Source organism: Callorhinus ursinus, unplaced genomic scaffold (genome assembly GCF_003265705.2).
Source record: "Callorhinus ursinus isolate GAN/ISIS: 27379988/994484 unplaced genomic scaffold, GSC_fseal_2.0 scaffold1, whole genome shotgun sequence".
In the NCBI taxonomy this organism is placed as follows: domain Eukaryota; kingdom Metazoa; phylum Chordata; class Mammalia; order Carnivora; family Otariidae; genus Callorhinus; species Callorhinus ursinus.
In genome coordinates, this window is record NW_027397063.1 from 128,792,995 (window position 1) to 128,810,145 (window position 17,151).

The window sequence follows — 17,151 nt, forward strand, 5'->3', positions numbered from 1 at the left end:
TATTTTTCAGTGAAGGATTCTGCCTATTGCAGAGAAAAATGTGATCTCTTGCCAATTTGTGTGTGTGTGTGTGTGTATGTGTATGTTTTACTTGAAGGCCTTTGATTTCTAAAATAAACACAAAATCACAGTTTTCTTTTCCCTCATCTTCACTAATTTTCTATATACACAATCCTTGAATATTGTTTCAGTCTGGCAAGATTCTGAGTAAGGATTTACAATGCCTTGTTTATCTGGTATGCAACCATGTAGGCACATGTTACAAGGCCCAAGTAGTACTAATCTGAATCTTCTGGTAAAAGAAGCTGGTATCTGTCAGGCAGGTTGGAAACTTTAAAAGCATGACAGTAATAAGAGGTTTCCTGGGAAGGTCCTATTTACCGGAGATCAAATGTGGAGATCTCAAGTAATGCATTAGAATCTACCAATAAATCTTAAAACTGGGCCTTAGAGATCTCTGAAAAAGTTACTGCTGCTGTGCCCCATTCTTTCCAAGATGGCACTACCCTCCTGCTTCCTGACGATCTCACCACCTAGGGAAATGAAAATTTCTTTGCTTATCAGAAGGTTATGGATCTTGATCTCTTGGATCCAGGGGCTGACAGTAAATCCATGAGGTCCAATTTCATGGGTATGTAGTATACTGTAGTGTATACCAGCATGATTGGCCTTCAAGGAATCATGTTTTCCTCCGCAAACACTTACATTTAGGGTTCTGTTTTTATTTTTTCTAAAGTTGTTCTTTTAAGCATTTCATTCATAACACCTCTAAGGGAAATTGAAATTTTAAATAGGACAAAGTGGAAAAATTGAATTTGGTTGATCATTTTTGTGATTAAGCATATGTAACTTAAATTTTCATATTCTAAGTAAATAGTTGGACAACTTAAGAATTGTATTTGATACCACAGTTGAAACTGTTAACAGAAATATAAAGAAATATAATAAATACATACTTTTTCCTCAAGCCTTTGAAAAGACATGAGGGATTATTAAAAGATACTTTTTTTTTTGCTTGAATTCTCATAATTCTTGGCTCAAATTATTTCTCTGAATACTAAATCTGTTTTATGAATATCAGTTCACTTTACTTAGGTTTTAAATGCTGATTTTGAAAGATGACTCCTGAACAGTGGTGTTCAGACAGTTTTAACCATGTAATCGGTTCTTCAAACAGAATATTTCATGGAGGTTCAATATCTATAGTAGATCCCCTTTGTTCAAAATGGGGTGAAGAAAGGAAAGCAGAAGTGCATGTACACATACGGGCATGCATACACATATACATAAATCTCCCACAATTCCAAAACTACAGTTTGAAAATGACTGATGTTTTACTAACTTTTTGTTAGAATGACTGATAGCCCCAATTCATATTATTCTGCAGTAGACTTTGAACAATAATTATTTTAAATTAAAAAACACAAACTTCAGGAAGATTCCTGAAAGATAGGCAGCAGTGGCATTGTTTTTTAATTTCTTCATAAAAACAGGTAGAGCAACTAGGATATCAGAATCAAAACCTATGTCTAGCAGCTACATCAAAACCAGGTACCCCCTCCAGCCCCCAAATACTAGCAGGTAAGGACCAGTTACCAACAACTACAAGATTCAGATGGGCCCAGTAACTGTGTGGGAGGAAGCAGAGGAAAAGACACAGGGCAGTTGAAAGCCCTGAGAACAGGAAATCCCTCAAATTGTCAGCAGCTACTCACTGGCAAGCACATTAAGCCAATCAGAGTAGATGCTGAGATTAGATGGATGTTTTTGCAGGATCTGATTCATAGGTGAATACAAGGGGACCAAGAAGCAATTCATTTTGATGGTGCTGGGTCTTTCTGGTTCTTATATACTGTTGAAGCAAGCACCCAAAGCTCCCTTCCAAAACAAACCTTCTTATGGAGAAAAGCTGCTTGAAGTAGAATCCAAATTGAGCAGGATGGGACAGTAGAGGAGGAGAAAGAAAAAAAGTTCAGATAAAAAGCAGGTGATGGCACAACGACACAATAAAATATCACCTTAACACCTGTCAGAACAGCTAGTATCAAAAAAGAAAAGAAATAATCAGTGTTGGCAAGGATGTAGAGAAAAGGTAGTCCTTGTGCACTGGTGATGAGAATGTAAGTTGGTGTAGCCACTGTGGAAAGCAGTATGGAGGTTCCTCGAACATTTAAAATAGAAATACCATGTAATCCAGTAATTCTACTACTGGGTGTTTTACCAAAGAAAATGAAAACACTAATTTGATAAGATACATGCACCTCTGTGTTTATTGTAGCATTATTTACAAAAGCCAAAATATGGAAGCAACCCACGTGTCTATTGGTTGGTGAATGAATAAAAAAGATGTGAGATATGTATATGGATATATATAAAAGTAGATTCATGTAATATTCCATTCTATATATATAATAGAGATTATGTATATATTGGAGATTATTATGCTAAGTGAAATAAGTCAGAGAAAAACAAATACCGTATGACTTCCCTTATATGTAGAATCCAACAAACAAAACAAACAAACAAACAGAAATAGACCCATAAATACAGAGAACAAATTGGTGGTTGCCAGAGGGGAGTGGGGTAGGGGAGTGGGCAAAGTAGATGAAGGAGAATTAGAGGAGGTACAGGCTTCCAGTTATGGACTGAATAAGTCATGGGGATGAAGGTACAGCACAGAGAACATAGTCAATGGTATTGCAATAGTGTTGTATGGTGACAGATGGTAGCTACACTTGTGAGCATAGCATAATGTATAGAGTTATGAAATCACTGTGTTGTACACCTGAAACTAATGTAATATTGTGTGTCAACTATACTCCAATAATATATATATATATATAAAGCTCTTAAAAATGATAAACAATAGAAAATGCTTTCTTTTTGTAAGAAGGTTAGTATAAATGACAAAGAGCAGTAAATGAGTAAATAGGTAAACAGATAAATAGGGGCGCCTGGGTGGCTCAGTCTTAAAGTTAAGCATCTGCCTTGGGCTCAGGTCATGATCCCAGGGTCCTGGGATGGAGCCCTTATGGGGCTCCCTGCTCAGTGGGGAGCCTGCTTCTCCCTCTCCCTCTGCAGCTCCCCCTGCTTGTGCTCACTTTTTTTTTCTCTCTCTCTCAAATAAATAAATACAATCTTTAAAAAAACCCAGATAAATAAATAAAGCAGATGCTGACAACATAGGCAGTCCCACAAAGTGGAAGGCCATTTTTAAAAAATGACTTTTTGAAAACAAGAAGAGAGAGAATTCTAGAATCATGAAGTTGGAAAAACTATCCTAGGCTATTCTTTTCTTTTTTTTTTTTTTTAAGATTTCATTTATTTATTTGAGAGAGAGAGAATGAGAGATAGAGAGCATGAGAGGGAAGAGGGTTAGAGGGAGAAGCAGACTCCCTGCTGAGCAGGGAGTCCGATGTGGGACTCGATCCCGGGACTCCAGGATCATGACCTGAGCCGAAGGCAGTCGCTTAACCAACTGAGCCACCCAGGCGCCCCCCTAGGCTATTATTTTCAAAGTACAGGAAAACTTATTTCATTGTTTTTTTAAAAAGGCAAAATAAAATTAAGCAAAGATTTTTAAGGAAAAAAATAATGTCCCAACAATGAAAACATGCCCCCAAAAGTCTACAAAGTAGATGGAAACTATGAACTATTATTTTAAAGTGAAAAAAATGTTTAATGCTATAGCATAAGAAAGAAAACATAAATCAGAATTTGAAAAGATTGAAAAATCAATGGATTGGGGAAAAATTCATGAAGTACCATATTTAAGAAACTCAAGGATGGAAAACATGAACAACTGATTTTCTCTCCAGCCAAACTTACCTTCAAGTATAACTGCCACAGATAAATAGTTATGAATATTCCAAGAATTGAAGTGTTGTTCTCATGAGCTCTTGCTGAAGAATCTACTAGAGAAGGTGTTTCAGACAAAAGCCCTCCCCGCACCCCCCAAAAAACAAAATGAAACAATTGGAGAGATTTCAGAGTAAGAGCTGGTGAAGTGCTGTTTCCTGGCACTAGGTGGTAGTCCATGTGACTCAGTTCTGGCCCCTGAGGTGGGGTGGGGGAAATACAAAGTACTTCCAGGCACCATCCACATTCTCTTCACTAATTTGCCTGCTGGGTGCAAAGGGTCTTGCACAGTATTTCTTGACACCACTGGAAATCATATTATTTTTATTTCAGATATCTCAAAATAATATCTATGCCTCACTGCTTCAAGATTACAATAATTATTGGATTCACTAGTTTAGATTAAATTTTGTCATCTGTAGCACCAAATTTTTAAATACTTTGACAACCATATTTCAGTATATTTCTTTTGTAATACTATGCATTTTATTTTATTTTATTTAAAGATTTTATTTATTTATTTGAGAGAGGGAGAGCACAGCTGGGGAGAGAGGCAGAAGGAGAAATGGACTTCCCACTGGGCAGGGAGCCCAATGCAGGACTCAATCCCAGGACCCTGGGTCATGATCCTAAGGCAGACGCTTAACTGACTGAGCCACCCAGGCACCCCAATACTATGCATTTTATATACTACATTTAAAAACATTATTCTGAGAAGAGGTCCATATGCTTCACCCAACTGCCAAATGAGTCATGGAACAAAAAGAGATTAAGAACTTCTGATTTAAATGGAAAGAGATGGGGTCTCTAAATTAGTACGAACAGAGTGCCTTTAACCTACTCTGTCAGCATACACTGAAAATGGTTTGAGCAAGAAATAAACTTTTGTTGCATTTAAATGAAAACGGTAAAAGAAGGAAATTTTAAAAACTTATAATGGAGATAAGATCTTACTTGATTTCAGTCAAATACTTTTATAGAAATGACTTTATAGTTTTTCTGAATGTTTCAGTAGCTTTCTGTTATTCAGAATCAATTTAACATGGTCTTCCCTGATTATCTCCAGGAGTCAAAAGAAACACCAACCTGTCTTCAGTTTTTGTGGTTGGGCAGACTAGGCCAGACTGAATATTTATGTTACATTTCTGAGCCACACAGTGATTCTGGTTTTTACTTTACAATGTAAGTCTGGTTCAAAGTGCTCTTTCGACTGTGTGGATATCAGACAGAAGTAAGTCCATTTCTGTACATTTTAGCACATTTTTTATAGTCTTCTATCACAAAAAAAAAAAATGCCTCATGAGATTATGATCTAATTGTAGTTATGAACTTTATTACTGAAGGGCACTTGAGAGGGTATCTAACCTACCATCCTCATCTTTGTAAGAGTAAACTGAGGACCAGAAAAGTTTCGATTTGTACATGGTCAGATTTACCGATGGTCACACAACCACGGTGGCAGTCTCGGCTCAAACTGTGCTGTTTCCACACACGTGATGCTAACATTGTGCTAAACCTCAGTCCTTCCATCACCCTTCCTTCTCTCCTACTGCCTTCCTGTCACAACAGAAGTTTCGATGCTTCTGTCTGTGATTTCATCCTCACTCTTGCCTGCGTACTTTGTATTCCATCCCCTCTTGCCTCCTCTTCAAGCCACATTCCTTTCTGCCCCTTCCCATCCAGACTTCCGGAAAGAGAAATACATTGTCTCTCTTTTAATCTCTTTTATTGTGCATTCCTTCCATAATCCACAACCCACAATGCCAGACATTTCACTTAAACTGCTCTTCTCAAAGTCACAAACATCAGTTTTCACTGAAACTGATGGACCATTCTCAATGTTATTTTCTCTGTCATTCTGCAGTATGTTACACTGTTGACTTCTTTTTTTCCCCTTCAAGTGCTTTCCTCTCTCAGGCTCTGTAATACCATGCTCTCCTGACTTCTTTCCTCATTTGGTTCCTCATCTTAGGCCATACTTTTAAATGTCTGTGAGTGTTTCTCATAAGAACATCCTCCTAATGTCTCCCTGTTTTCACTGCTGGTTTTCTCGTAACCTGATGTACTCCTGGGGCTCTGAAGACGCACTGCGTACTGTTTTCTCACAAATCTAATCTGCAACAGCTCTTTCACCTACTAAATTTCGTACTTGGCTGGGCATCGGCACCTGGACGTCCTATAGGCCCTTCAAATTCAGCATGTTCCTTTTGTGTCTTGGCTCCAGAATTCAGACTTCTTTCCAGGCCACTGACCACCATCATCTTCTACCTTGAGTACTGTATAGCCTCCTAACTGGTCTTATGTCCCCAATCTCAGCCCCTTCCTCACTGCTGTCAGAGTGGTCTTTCTAAAATGAAAATATGTTCATATTCACTTCTCTTTCTAAAAGCTGTTCGTGATTCCATTGCCCTCAGGGTAAGTCCGGTGTAGCACTGCATCAAAGGTGCTTTCGTGATCTGGCCCTGCTTACCTTTCCTGCCTCAGCCTTTGCCATATAGCACCATACAGTGCCTAGTTTTCTGCAGGAAACTCCTCTTGTCTGTTGCCTCCTGCACTTTGCCTATGCTCTTCCCCTCCCTGCCTTTCCTTCCACTCTCCCCTATTCTTGGATAACTTCTTTGAATCTCTCAGATCTCATCTCTCAAAAGCTGGTTGAGGAACCTTTTCTCTCTGCTTCCATAAGCACTCTGTACTTATTCCTATGACACAGCATTTATCATAGTCCATTGTAATTGTTCCTTACCATGTCTGTCTTCTCCCCTTATTTGGTAAGACTCAAGGAGAGCAACTGTGTCTTAACACCATGCCCCCAGGATCTAGCATTGCATTTTCTTTTAATGGATGAATTAATATACCCTTGGTTATAATAAAGACATTTTATTTTCTTCACTGCAATGGAACTAAAGCTAGGCTACAACTAGCCTTTGGGATCCACACCATATTTGGCATCCATACCTTATTGGTGAGACTTCAGCCCTCTGAAAAACTAGATAATTATATAAGCTCTCTTGGATCTTTGAAATAAATAAAATAGTCCTTTTCCAGTCTAGTGAGTTGTAGTAAGGAAACACAGATTTTCCAAAGTGTTAAATGTTTGAAAAGAACCTTACCTTCCAGTAATTCTGTGAGAAGGGCGCCTGGGTGGCTCAGTTGGTTAAGCGACTGCCTTCGGCTCAGGTCATGATCCTGGAGTCCCGGGATCGAGTCCCGCATCGGGTGCCCTGCTGAGCAGGGAGTCTGCTTCTCCCTCTGACCCTCTTCCTTCTCGTGCTATCTCTCATTCTCTCTCTCTCAAACAAATAAATAAAATCTTAAAAAATAATAATAATAATTCTGTGAGAATTCCTAGGAAAATTTTCCAAGTTCTCCTTTTTTCCCTTTAGAGCCTGGGAGAAGATTTTCTTTCTTTCTTAAGTCTGTGTGTGTAATTCTTTTCTTTACCTCATGCATCTGGTTACAGTGACTTTGAATTAATTATAATGAATAAATGAGAAACAAAAGAATCAAATGACCTTTATTATCCAAATACATCTGTACTTAAACGTTGCCTAAGAACAGGTGGCTAAACCTCAGAAGACCCACAAATTTATCTGGTGAGCAAATTGTGAATATAAAACATTATCTCACTATTTTTTGTTTTCTAGATGTAATGCCTAAAATTCCAGTTAACATAGTTGTTAATTATCCAATCACTGAGACAAATAGCTTTTAAATCTACCTTTGTTACTTACATGCAGAGGAACATAGCATTTTAATGTTCATGAATGCTGTCAATGAGTTTAAAGAAGGGTAGTAATACACTTAAAAACCTCTCTAACACAACCCAGTGTAGGTATTCTACAGATGTTCTCTTTCACCTTCTTGGTGACCACCCGGGACTTGGGTTCTCTTGCTCAGTGTCTTTTTCTCTGTTTGGCCCTTTTCTGGTCCGCACCAGCCTCTGGTCTCTTCTTCCCATAAGTTTCCTTCTTAGGAGTAACCCTGTGATGATTATCTTTGTTTCCTTGCCTTTACATTATCATCATGGGTAGGTATATTTTTATCTGGTCATCACTGCTTTGCTCAGAGAACTGATGTTTTTCAAGCTCTCTTGATATCTGTTAGAGTATCAGGAAGGCCAGTCAAACCCAGCAGGATCTCATCTAGATTTTTCTGTTCTTGGTATGCTTCTTAGTTTCACTGTTCCTACTCCCTGAAAGTAAGCATTCTCAGAGCTTCTGTCTCTGAAACCATTTTTCTAAGTGAAGTCCTTTAGCAACATTGTTAGGAAGAGTAATAACCCATTCTCTTTTCAGTTCTCCCTTAATATATTTCTCTTGGTCTCTATTTGTAACTTCATTATAGTTAAATTGAATAAAATGAATTTCTTAAAATTCTAATCAATAAATCAAAACTTAAATCAGTTAGGGTTTATGTTGGAGCAGGAACCTGCCAAGATATGAGTTTGAGCTTTCTCAAGAGTTTATTTTTAAAGCGTGATTAACCATGAAAGGGAAACAGATCTCAATTGTTTTGTGCTGGATTTTTTCAGTTAGACATGCAACTCTCTTTGAAATCCATGTGAGCCAAGTTTACAAACATAGTAGCAGGTCTTTAATATTTTCCTGGCATTGAGACTATTCTAGTAAAAGGAAGAACACATTTATATATGTTTATTCTAAGAGAAATATGCTTATATGTGATAATATCATAACTACCAAAACATAGACCCTTCTCCTCAACTTCTGCTTACCTTAATTGCTGTACAAGGCCACCAAGTTGGCAAGCTGAGCATTAGAGGTGAGCCTGTGAATACTTTTAATGTGTCTACAACAAATTGAGTCTTTTTGGACAAGCATGAGTTGATTTGTCCTTTGTCATCTAAATAAGAGTCTGAATTTAAACTTAGAGGATTACTTTCTCTGTTTGACTTTTTGGGCTTTCAAAATGAACTGCCAACCGAAGCAAAAGCATGGAATACCCAAGGATTCCCATTCACTATGTGAGTTGTCATCTATTTATAGTATTTGAAGTTCACATGCTTCTTCTTTCCCTTTCCATGTTGTTTTCTGCATTCCCTAAATGACCCAGCAAACAGATTTTCTTTGTAAAGTAGATTTTTGTTCCTTTTCCAACATATTTTTTTCGATATTGGTTTGTTTTTCTGTCTGCTACCTGGTGGGATTATTACCTGTCTCTGAGGTTCTTGTTTGTTGCTGTTGTTTTTGAAATTTAAGAAATAGTGTTGGTGTTTCAACAGTTCAAATATTTTCTTAATACTGATAGTGCTTCTGTGGGCAAAGACATTGAATTATATTTATTATACTTGATACTGTAAGGTTTATGAAACTGGCAGTAGAAAACCACTAAAAGATACTGACCCACAATTTAAATTTAATGACTCTAAATCATTTGATTTTTCATTCTGCTGTGTTCAATGTTAAATAAACTTTTGTCAAAATACATCCATGTATACTATAAAAGCTGCTACCTACACCATACCTAAAGTTATAGGAATAATCAAATTGGAATGTTCTGACATTAACTGGTAAGTTCCTGAGTTTATTATTTCCAACTGTGTTGATTTAACTCTGGAAGTTTGTGTGTTGTTAAATTCCTTATTATTTCTTTTACTAAAAATATTTTCTGTCTTTAGTGCAGCTGAAGAGGTGTACTCTTTAACAAAGTTGTAATTTAAGAAATTACATTGTGAATATATAGCATGCTCTGGTCCTAAACAGTGTAATTGTGTTTGCAGTGAATAAATTGTTAACCTAAAATAGAAAGAACTCTTATATGGATTAGGATAGTTTTTCTTGATATTTCACAAATCCTTAGCCAGCTATGAACATACAACTGAATACGATTACAGTTCACAGAGAAAACAGTCTATCATGTGCTAATATATTTTTAGGAACTTTTACATGATTGTTTTTGGAGTGGGAAAATACAACTTATAGAAGTAGATAAATTCCATAAAGTAATACCTAAATGTTCCATGTATGTGTTTTAGGTTTTGTTTTGTTTTGTTTTTAAAAATAATTTGGAATCACTGCCTTTACCAAACTTATTTTATTGCTCCCCATTAGTCCTCACCGTTAGACAAACTGTGTGTTTATTTGCTTAGTGTTATCTTCTCATAAATTCCATGCACATAAGAATTTGGTTTTGTTTGATGCTAAATCTGCATTACCTATGTGACTGACACATAGAAGGAGCTTAGAATATATTTGTTGAATACATGAATAAATAAACAAGTAAATTTGTTTCATTTACATCATTTTTTCTTTTTATTTAACATTTTAAGCATTTCTTTATGTTATTAAAGAGTAAAACACCTTTTTTAAGAAATCATGGTATGCTAAAGCAATTAAATGTAAATCAAATCTGATGGAGGTGTTTTAGTTACTGGGGGAGGGCAGAAGGAGAGAGAATCTTAAGCAGACTCCCTGCTGAGCACAGAGCCAGAAGCGGGCTCCATCCCAGGACCCTGAGATCATGACCTGAGCCGAAACCAAGAGTTGACCGCATAACCAACTGTGCCACCCAGGCGCCCCTGCTCTGCTTTTTACATATTAAAGAATACATTTTATCTAAACAAAATTAGATTTTATATTCATCAGGGCTTGAACTGGAATAGGACAAGAAAATTCAATTCTGCTAGCTTTTAAAAATATAATAGTAAATTGTAAGTCTATTCTGTCACATTTTAGTGGTCTCAGACCTAGTTTTTACTCCTACTCTCTTACCTTTCTTTTATCTCCTACTGCCTTGTTTCTCTCTTTTTGCTTTTCTTCCTTCTTCTCATATATATATTTATATATGCCCAAGAGTAAGTGAGAGGATAAATGGTCAAATGTGCAGGTATCCTGGAGTGACTAACTGTTGCTCAGTCAATCCCGCTTCTTTCTCACGTCTCTCAGACATTCTCCTTATCAGTTTCCATTCTTATCAAAACAGACATTTAATGGGCAGGTATAACAAGGAAAGTTTGAGACTAAAATATTAAAAAGTAGCTTTACTGTCTGTTAGTAGTTATATTGGAGCTATGGTGCTGTCAGCGATGCATTCTCCCCTGCTTACTTACAGGAAGTTACAGGAATGGGTATCTGCACAGTTTTGATAAGTCACCATTGAGCAAATCTTAACTATTTCTAGGGGGGTTGTATCATTTCTCTTGAATTCAACTGACATATTTGCTTCAAACAAAATCTTGAATGACACAGCCTATCTATAGTCTTTGGATAAAGGGGAGATGGGTTTGGGAAGGTACTTTGGGTTCCTAAAATGTCATGATCTCATTCACTGGAAAGTAGCCATTGGCATCCCAGCTAACTTTTCTTTTACTGTATATCCACTTTCATTGAGCTTAGTAACATGGATAAATAACTAATATACCATGGAGGGGTTTTGAGGGTCTGGGGAGCAAAATATCAAGCAACAGAATTCATACACTTAGAGCACATCTAGTTGAAATATCCCCACGCTCACCTCTCCCTATGCCTCTCCTCCCCAGAAAGCAAGTAATTTTAATGTTGATATTTTACTGATATTTTTGGTGAGTGATTAATAGAACTAGAATGTAGCTAATGGAAAGCATTTGGCAGTATTTGGGGGAAACTTCCATGTAGAGAGATGAGTAGTCATATATTTAACATTTAAAACTTAAACATATTGTGCAAAATGAACATTTGTACGTATAGAAGTTTTTTTTTAAAGGAAACTCAAGAAAGACATTGCTTTTGTCATTTGGCATGTCAGTTTTTAGATTAACTTTTTTTTTAAATATGGAACGCCTCACGAATTTGTGTGTCATCATTGTGCAGAGGCCATGCTAATCGCTGTATAGTTCCAATTTTAGTATATGTGCTGCCAGAGTGAGCACAAATTAACTTTTCTTTTGGAATAACTTTAGATTTACAGCAAAGTTGCAAAGATAGTACCAAATATTTCTATAACACCTCACTTTCTCTACTTAAATTTTTGTTTTATTACAAGCGTAGGTCAAAGATAATGTGGGTTTGATTCTAGACCACTGTAGTAAAGCAAATATCATAACAGAGTGAGTCAAATTAATTTTTTAATTTCCTAGTGCATATACAAGTAATGTTTACACTGTGCTATAGCCTATTAAGTGTGCAATAACATGTCTAAAAAAACAATGTACATACCTTAATTAAAAGATACTTTATTGCTTAAAAAATGCTAACCATCATCTGAACTTTCAGGGAGTTGATCTTTTTGCTGGTGGAGGGTCTTGCCTTGTTGTTGATGGCTGCTGACTAATGGGTGACAGTTATTGAAGGTTGGGGTGGCTGTGGCAGTTTCTTAAAGTAAGATGACAGTGAAGTTTGCTGCATCTGTTGACTCTTGCTTTCACGAACAGTTTCTCTATAGCACACAATGCTGCCTGATAGCATTTTACTCACAGTAGAACTTCTTTCAAAATTGGAGGCAGTTCTCTCAAACCCTGCCACTGCTTTATCAACTCAGTTTATGTAGTATTCTAAATTCTTTGTTGTCATTTCAACAGTCTTCCCAGCATCTTCACCAGCAGTAAATTCATCTCAAGAAACCACTTTCTTTGCTCATCCATAAGAAATAACTCCTTCTTATCTGTTAAAAGTTTTAACATGATATTGCAGCAATTCAGTCCCGTCTTCAGGCTCCACTTCTAGTTCTCTTGCTATTTCCACCACATCTGCCATGACTTCCCCCATTGAAGTCCTGAATCCCTCGAAGTCGTCCATGAGGGTTGTCTTGTTCATGTTGATATTTTGACCTCTTCCCATGAATCATGACTGTTCTTAATGACATTTAGAATCGTGAATTCTTTCTAGAAGGTTTTCAATTTACTTTGCCCAGATCCATCAGAGGAATCATTATCTATGGCAGCTGTAACCTTACAAAATGTATTTCTTAAGTAATAAGGCTTGAAAGTCAAAATGACTCCTGATTCATGGGCTGCAGAAAGGATGTTGTGTTAGCAGGTCTGAAAACAACATTAATCTTATTGGAAATCTCCATCAAGCTCTTAGGTGACCAGGTGCATTGTCAGTGAGCAGTAATAATTTGAAAGGAATCATTTTTTTCTGAACAGTAGGTCTCAACAGTGGAACTTAAAATATTCAGTAAAACATGTTGTAAACAGATGAGCTGTCATGTAGGCTTTGCTGTTCCATTTATACAGCACAGGCAGAGTAGGTTTAACATAAATGTGTAAAAGCCATAGGCCCTTTAGAATGGTCAGTGAGTGGGTGCCTGGGTGGCTCAGTCGTTAAGCGTCTGCCTTCGGCTCAGGTCATGATCCCAGGGTCCTGGGATCGAGCCCCACATCGGGCTCCCTGCTCAGCGGGAAGCCTGCTTCTCCCTCTCCCACTCCCCCTGCTCGTGTTCCCTCTCTCGCCGTCTCTCTCTCTCTGTCAAATAAATAAATAAAATCTTAAAAAAAAAAAAAAAAAGAATGGTCAGTGGGTATTGGCTTCAACTTAAAGTCACCAACTGCGTTAGCCTGGAACAAGAGAGCCAGCCTGTCTTTTGAATCTTTGAAGCCAAGCCATTGACTTTTTCTCTCCAGCTATGAAAGTTTTACATGGCATCTTTTTCCAGTATAAGGCTGTTTCATCTACATTGAAAATCTGTTGTTTAATGTAGCCATCTTTATCAGTTATCTTATCTAGATCTGGATCACTTGCTGCAGCTTCTGCATGAGCACTTGCTGCTTCACCTTGCTCTTTTATGTTATAGAGACGGCTTCTTCAACCTCCTGAACCAACCTCTGCTAGCATCCAACTTTTCTTCCGCAGCTTCCTCCCCTCTCTCAACTGAAGATAGTTCTGGCCTTGCTCTGGACTAGGCTTTGGCTTAACAGAAGGTTGTGGCTGGTTTGATCCTCTATCTGGGCCACTAAAACTTTCTCCATGTCAGCAATTAGGCTGTTTTGCTTTGTCATCCTTCGTGTGTTCACTGGACCAGCACTTTTAATTTTAAGAACTTTCCCTTTGCACTCACAGCTTGGGTGCTTTCTGCAAGAGGCCTAGCTTTCAGCCTGTCTCAGCTTTTGACATGCCTTCCTCACTAAATTTGATCATTTCTAGCTTTTTAATTTAAAGTGAGAGATGTGCAACTCTTCCTTTTATGTGAACACATAGAGGCCATTGTAGGGTTATTAATTGGCCTAATTTTATTACTGTTGTGTCTCAGGAAATAGGGAGGCCCACAGAGAGGGAGAGAGAAAATGGCTAGTCAATAGACCAGTCAGAACACACAGTTTTGGGGCACCTGGGTAGCTCAGTTGGTTAAGCGGCTGCCTTCGGCTCAGGTCATGATCCTGGGGTCCTGGGATCGAGCCCCATGTCTGGCTACCTGCTCAGCGGAGAGCCTGCTTCTCCCTCTGCCTGCCACTCTGCCTACTTGTGCTCTCTCAGTATCTCTCTGTCAAATAAATAAATAAAATCTTTAAAAAAAAAAACACAATTTTTATCGATTAAGTGTGTTGTCTCATATGGGTGTGGTCATGGTGCCCCCAAAACAATTAAAATAGTAATATCAAAGAGCACTGATCACTATAACAAATATAATAATGATGGAAAAGTTTGAAATATTGGAAAAATTACCAAATGTGACTCAGAGACACGAAGTGAGCACATGCCATTGGAAAAAATGGTGCTGACAAGCTTGAGACCTTAAATTTGTAAAAAAATGTAGTATCTGCAAAGTGCTATAAAGCAAAACATAATAAAATGAGGTATGCCTATATTAAAAAAAAAGAATGGAGCATAAAAAGGCACAACTACTAAACAATATGGTATACTGGATGGAATCCTGGGACAGGAAAAGGACATTAGATAAAAACTAAGGAAATCTAAATAAACTAAGGACTTTGATAATAATAATATATCAATATTGACTCATTACTTGTGACAGATGTACCATACTAATGTAAAATGTTAATAATAGAGGAAACTGGCTATAAGGTATATGAGGACTATGTACTATTTACCTTTGCAATGTTTCTATAAATTTAAAACTTATTTAAAATTAAAAGGTTTAAAATAAAATATAATCCCAAAAAAGTTAATTATATGTTTATTAAGTATCTACTCTGCCCTCAACACTTCTTGGTCACTGTTAAAAGTGTCAGTTCCTTGGTGAGTGCTATGAATTGTGTAAGATTGATGAATCACAGACTTGGACACCTGAAACAAATAATACATTGTATGTTAATTTAAAAAATTTTTCCTTTTCCTTTTTTTTGTTTTTAAAAAAAAGAAAAAAGTCCTTCTTGGAGAAATTTAAAAAAAAAAGGGTCAATTCTTTGTGAAATCACATTGAATCCAAAAATGCTCTTTTAGGTATCTGCTGGGTTCCAGATACCATTGTAGCTGACAAGGATGCAAAGATGAGTAGGACATAGTACCTGCCCCCAAGGGACTCCAGTCTGCTGAAGGCTGAGAACAACATAGCCTAGGTTAGTGCTGCCACGGAGACACAAGTCATGGCCTATGGAAAAACCAGGGTTAGGGATCATTTGTTTTGCTGGGGCTGGAGTGAAACCAAGTGTTAGAAAACGGCTAACTCAGAAAAATACAGTAGAATGAATACCGAAGGAAATTTAAATAAATATCTGACAATTTGAGGGTGGTAGCAAGAATATAGGGAGATTCAGAAGAAACCAGAGTAGTGGGAACTGTTTCCAGTGGTGACTATAAATAGAACTGTAAAATTTTTAATCCCAGCAGGAAACAAGTTCAGTAAAAGCCAACACTTTTCTTATATCAAAAATTGATGTGATACAGGAAAATATTAAGACTATAACCTCTCAACAAAAAAATAGTACTCTTATTCTCCCAAATGAGAAGCTGGTCTATACCAAAATAGCAAATCCAAGTCTGTTCTCATTTGGTCACCCTTTTACCTGTTATGTACAAAAAGTCATCTTTAGTTAGATAGACCAAAAATTAGAGAAGATTCAGAGAACCAAAAGAAGCATAAATGAAACTAAAGCCATTTTAAAAGCCACAAAATTGCTTCTACCTTCTTAATTCCCAGTAATTAAAACGTGTATAGGAGAAGGGCACTGACAATAATGGTTTTTTGAACAGAGGTAAAGGAAAAGACCTTAAATTTAGCAAAATATAATTAAGTGCAAGAAAAATTTCCTAACTTGAAGAATTAAACATACATACTTTAAAGTCAGTAATGGGAGGAAACTGCCCTCCTTGATTTAGGGAGATATCCTGCCCTTTGGTGGAGGTCTAGAAACAGAGATAATTGTTTATAGCTAAAGAGGGTACTCTTTGGTTTAAATATGATATTAGACATTAACAGTGTATTAGCAAGTATATAAAATAGCAACGACTGTTTAGTGATCTTAACGCATAAATATGACAGCTACATTAGATTTGGGTTCCCAAAGGAAAATTAAATCCATCAAAAGCAAAGAAGAATCCCAGCTGTCATAAGCACTTGACAGATTCAAAGAAGATAGGGATTTCCTATAATCTATTCTATTCTCAACCTTTTGTTTCAGCTGTAACATGTCTATCCCTTCGAATGCTATTCCAGCCAGTCCACCTGTATCAGATGTATAATAGCTTTTTATAAGTAGTAGTTTTTTCTGTATATAGACAATACGAGTGCCCATCTTTAGGAGTAATTGTTTTTCTTTAGAATCAGACTACTCTTACTTTTTTCATTTGAATTGATTACTGGGTGCTTTCGGAGCTTTGCTTTTCATATACTACGTGTATTGTAGTCACACTATGTCCTTAACGTTTGTTTCAGTTTATAAAGAATACAATTAGCCTTTTTAATGCTTCAGTCACAATTAAATCTCCCCTAATGTTAGGAATTGGTCTTTCCAAGGCTGAAGAGGTGTTTTTAATTATTCATTCCTGGGTTTGTTTCTTACAGCAGCCTCAGCTGTGCTTTATTATTCAAAGGTTAATGCAAGCTGAGAAGTGGGTAAATTAAATCTGCTTGGCAGCCAACAACCCTACGTATTAGCAGACACCGTAAGATGGGGATGGGCAGTGTAAGTTATTTCCACCATTGTAGCACTGCCAAAAGCAAAAACCACTAAATCCCTCAACGATAGCCTACATTGACAGGAATTACTACGAGATACTACAAATGGGTGGTTCTTAAATAGCAGATCTTCAGTAAAATCTGTGTTTGTTTTGCTTACAGAGGGAGAAGGCAATGGCTGAAATCAGAAACGTAATGATAGCTTTTGTAGAAAATTGATGTAGATACCATGACTAATGAACTTTGTATAATATTAAATCACTAAGTTGAGTGCTGGGAGTCACT

General features: G+C 37.0%; 1 protein-coding gene and 1 non-coding gene across 4 annotated transcripts in view; one reads left to right on the forward strand and one right to left on the reverse strand.

Annotated features, from left to right (window-relative positions):
- The window catches only part of LOC112832326 (ubiquitin-conjugating enzyme E2 E2), a 371,486-nt gene that overhangs the window by 253,186 nt on the left and 101,149 nt on the right, over positions 1 to 17,151 (forward strand). The window lies entirely within an intron of this gene.
- On the reverse strand, positions 11,619 to 11,722 carry LOC112834392 (U6 spliceosomal RNA). The gene has a single exon (XR_003210881.1). It is a non-coding gene; the product is annotated as a U6 spliceosomal RNA (small nuclear RNA).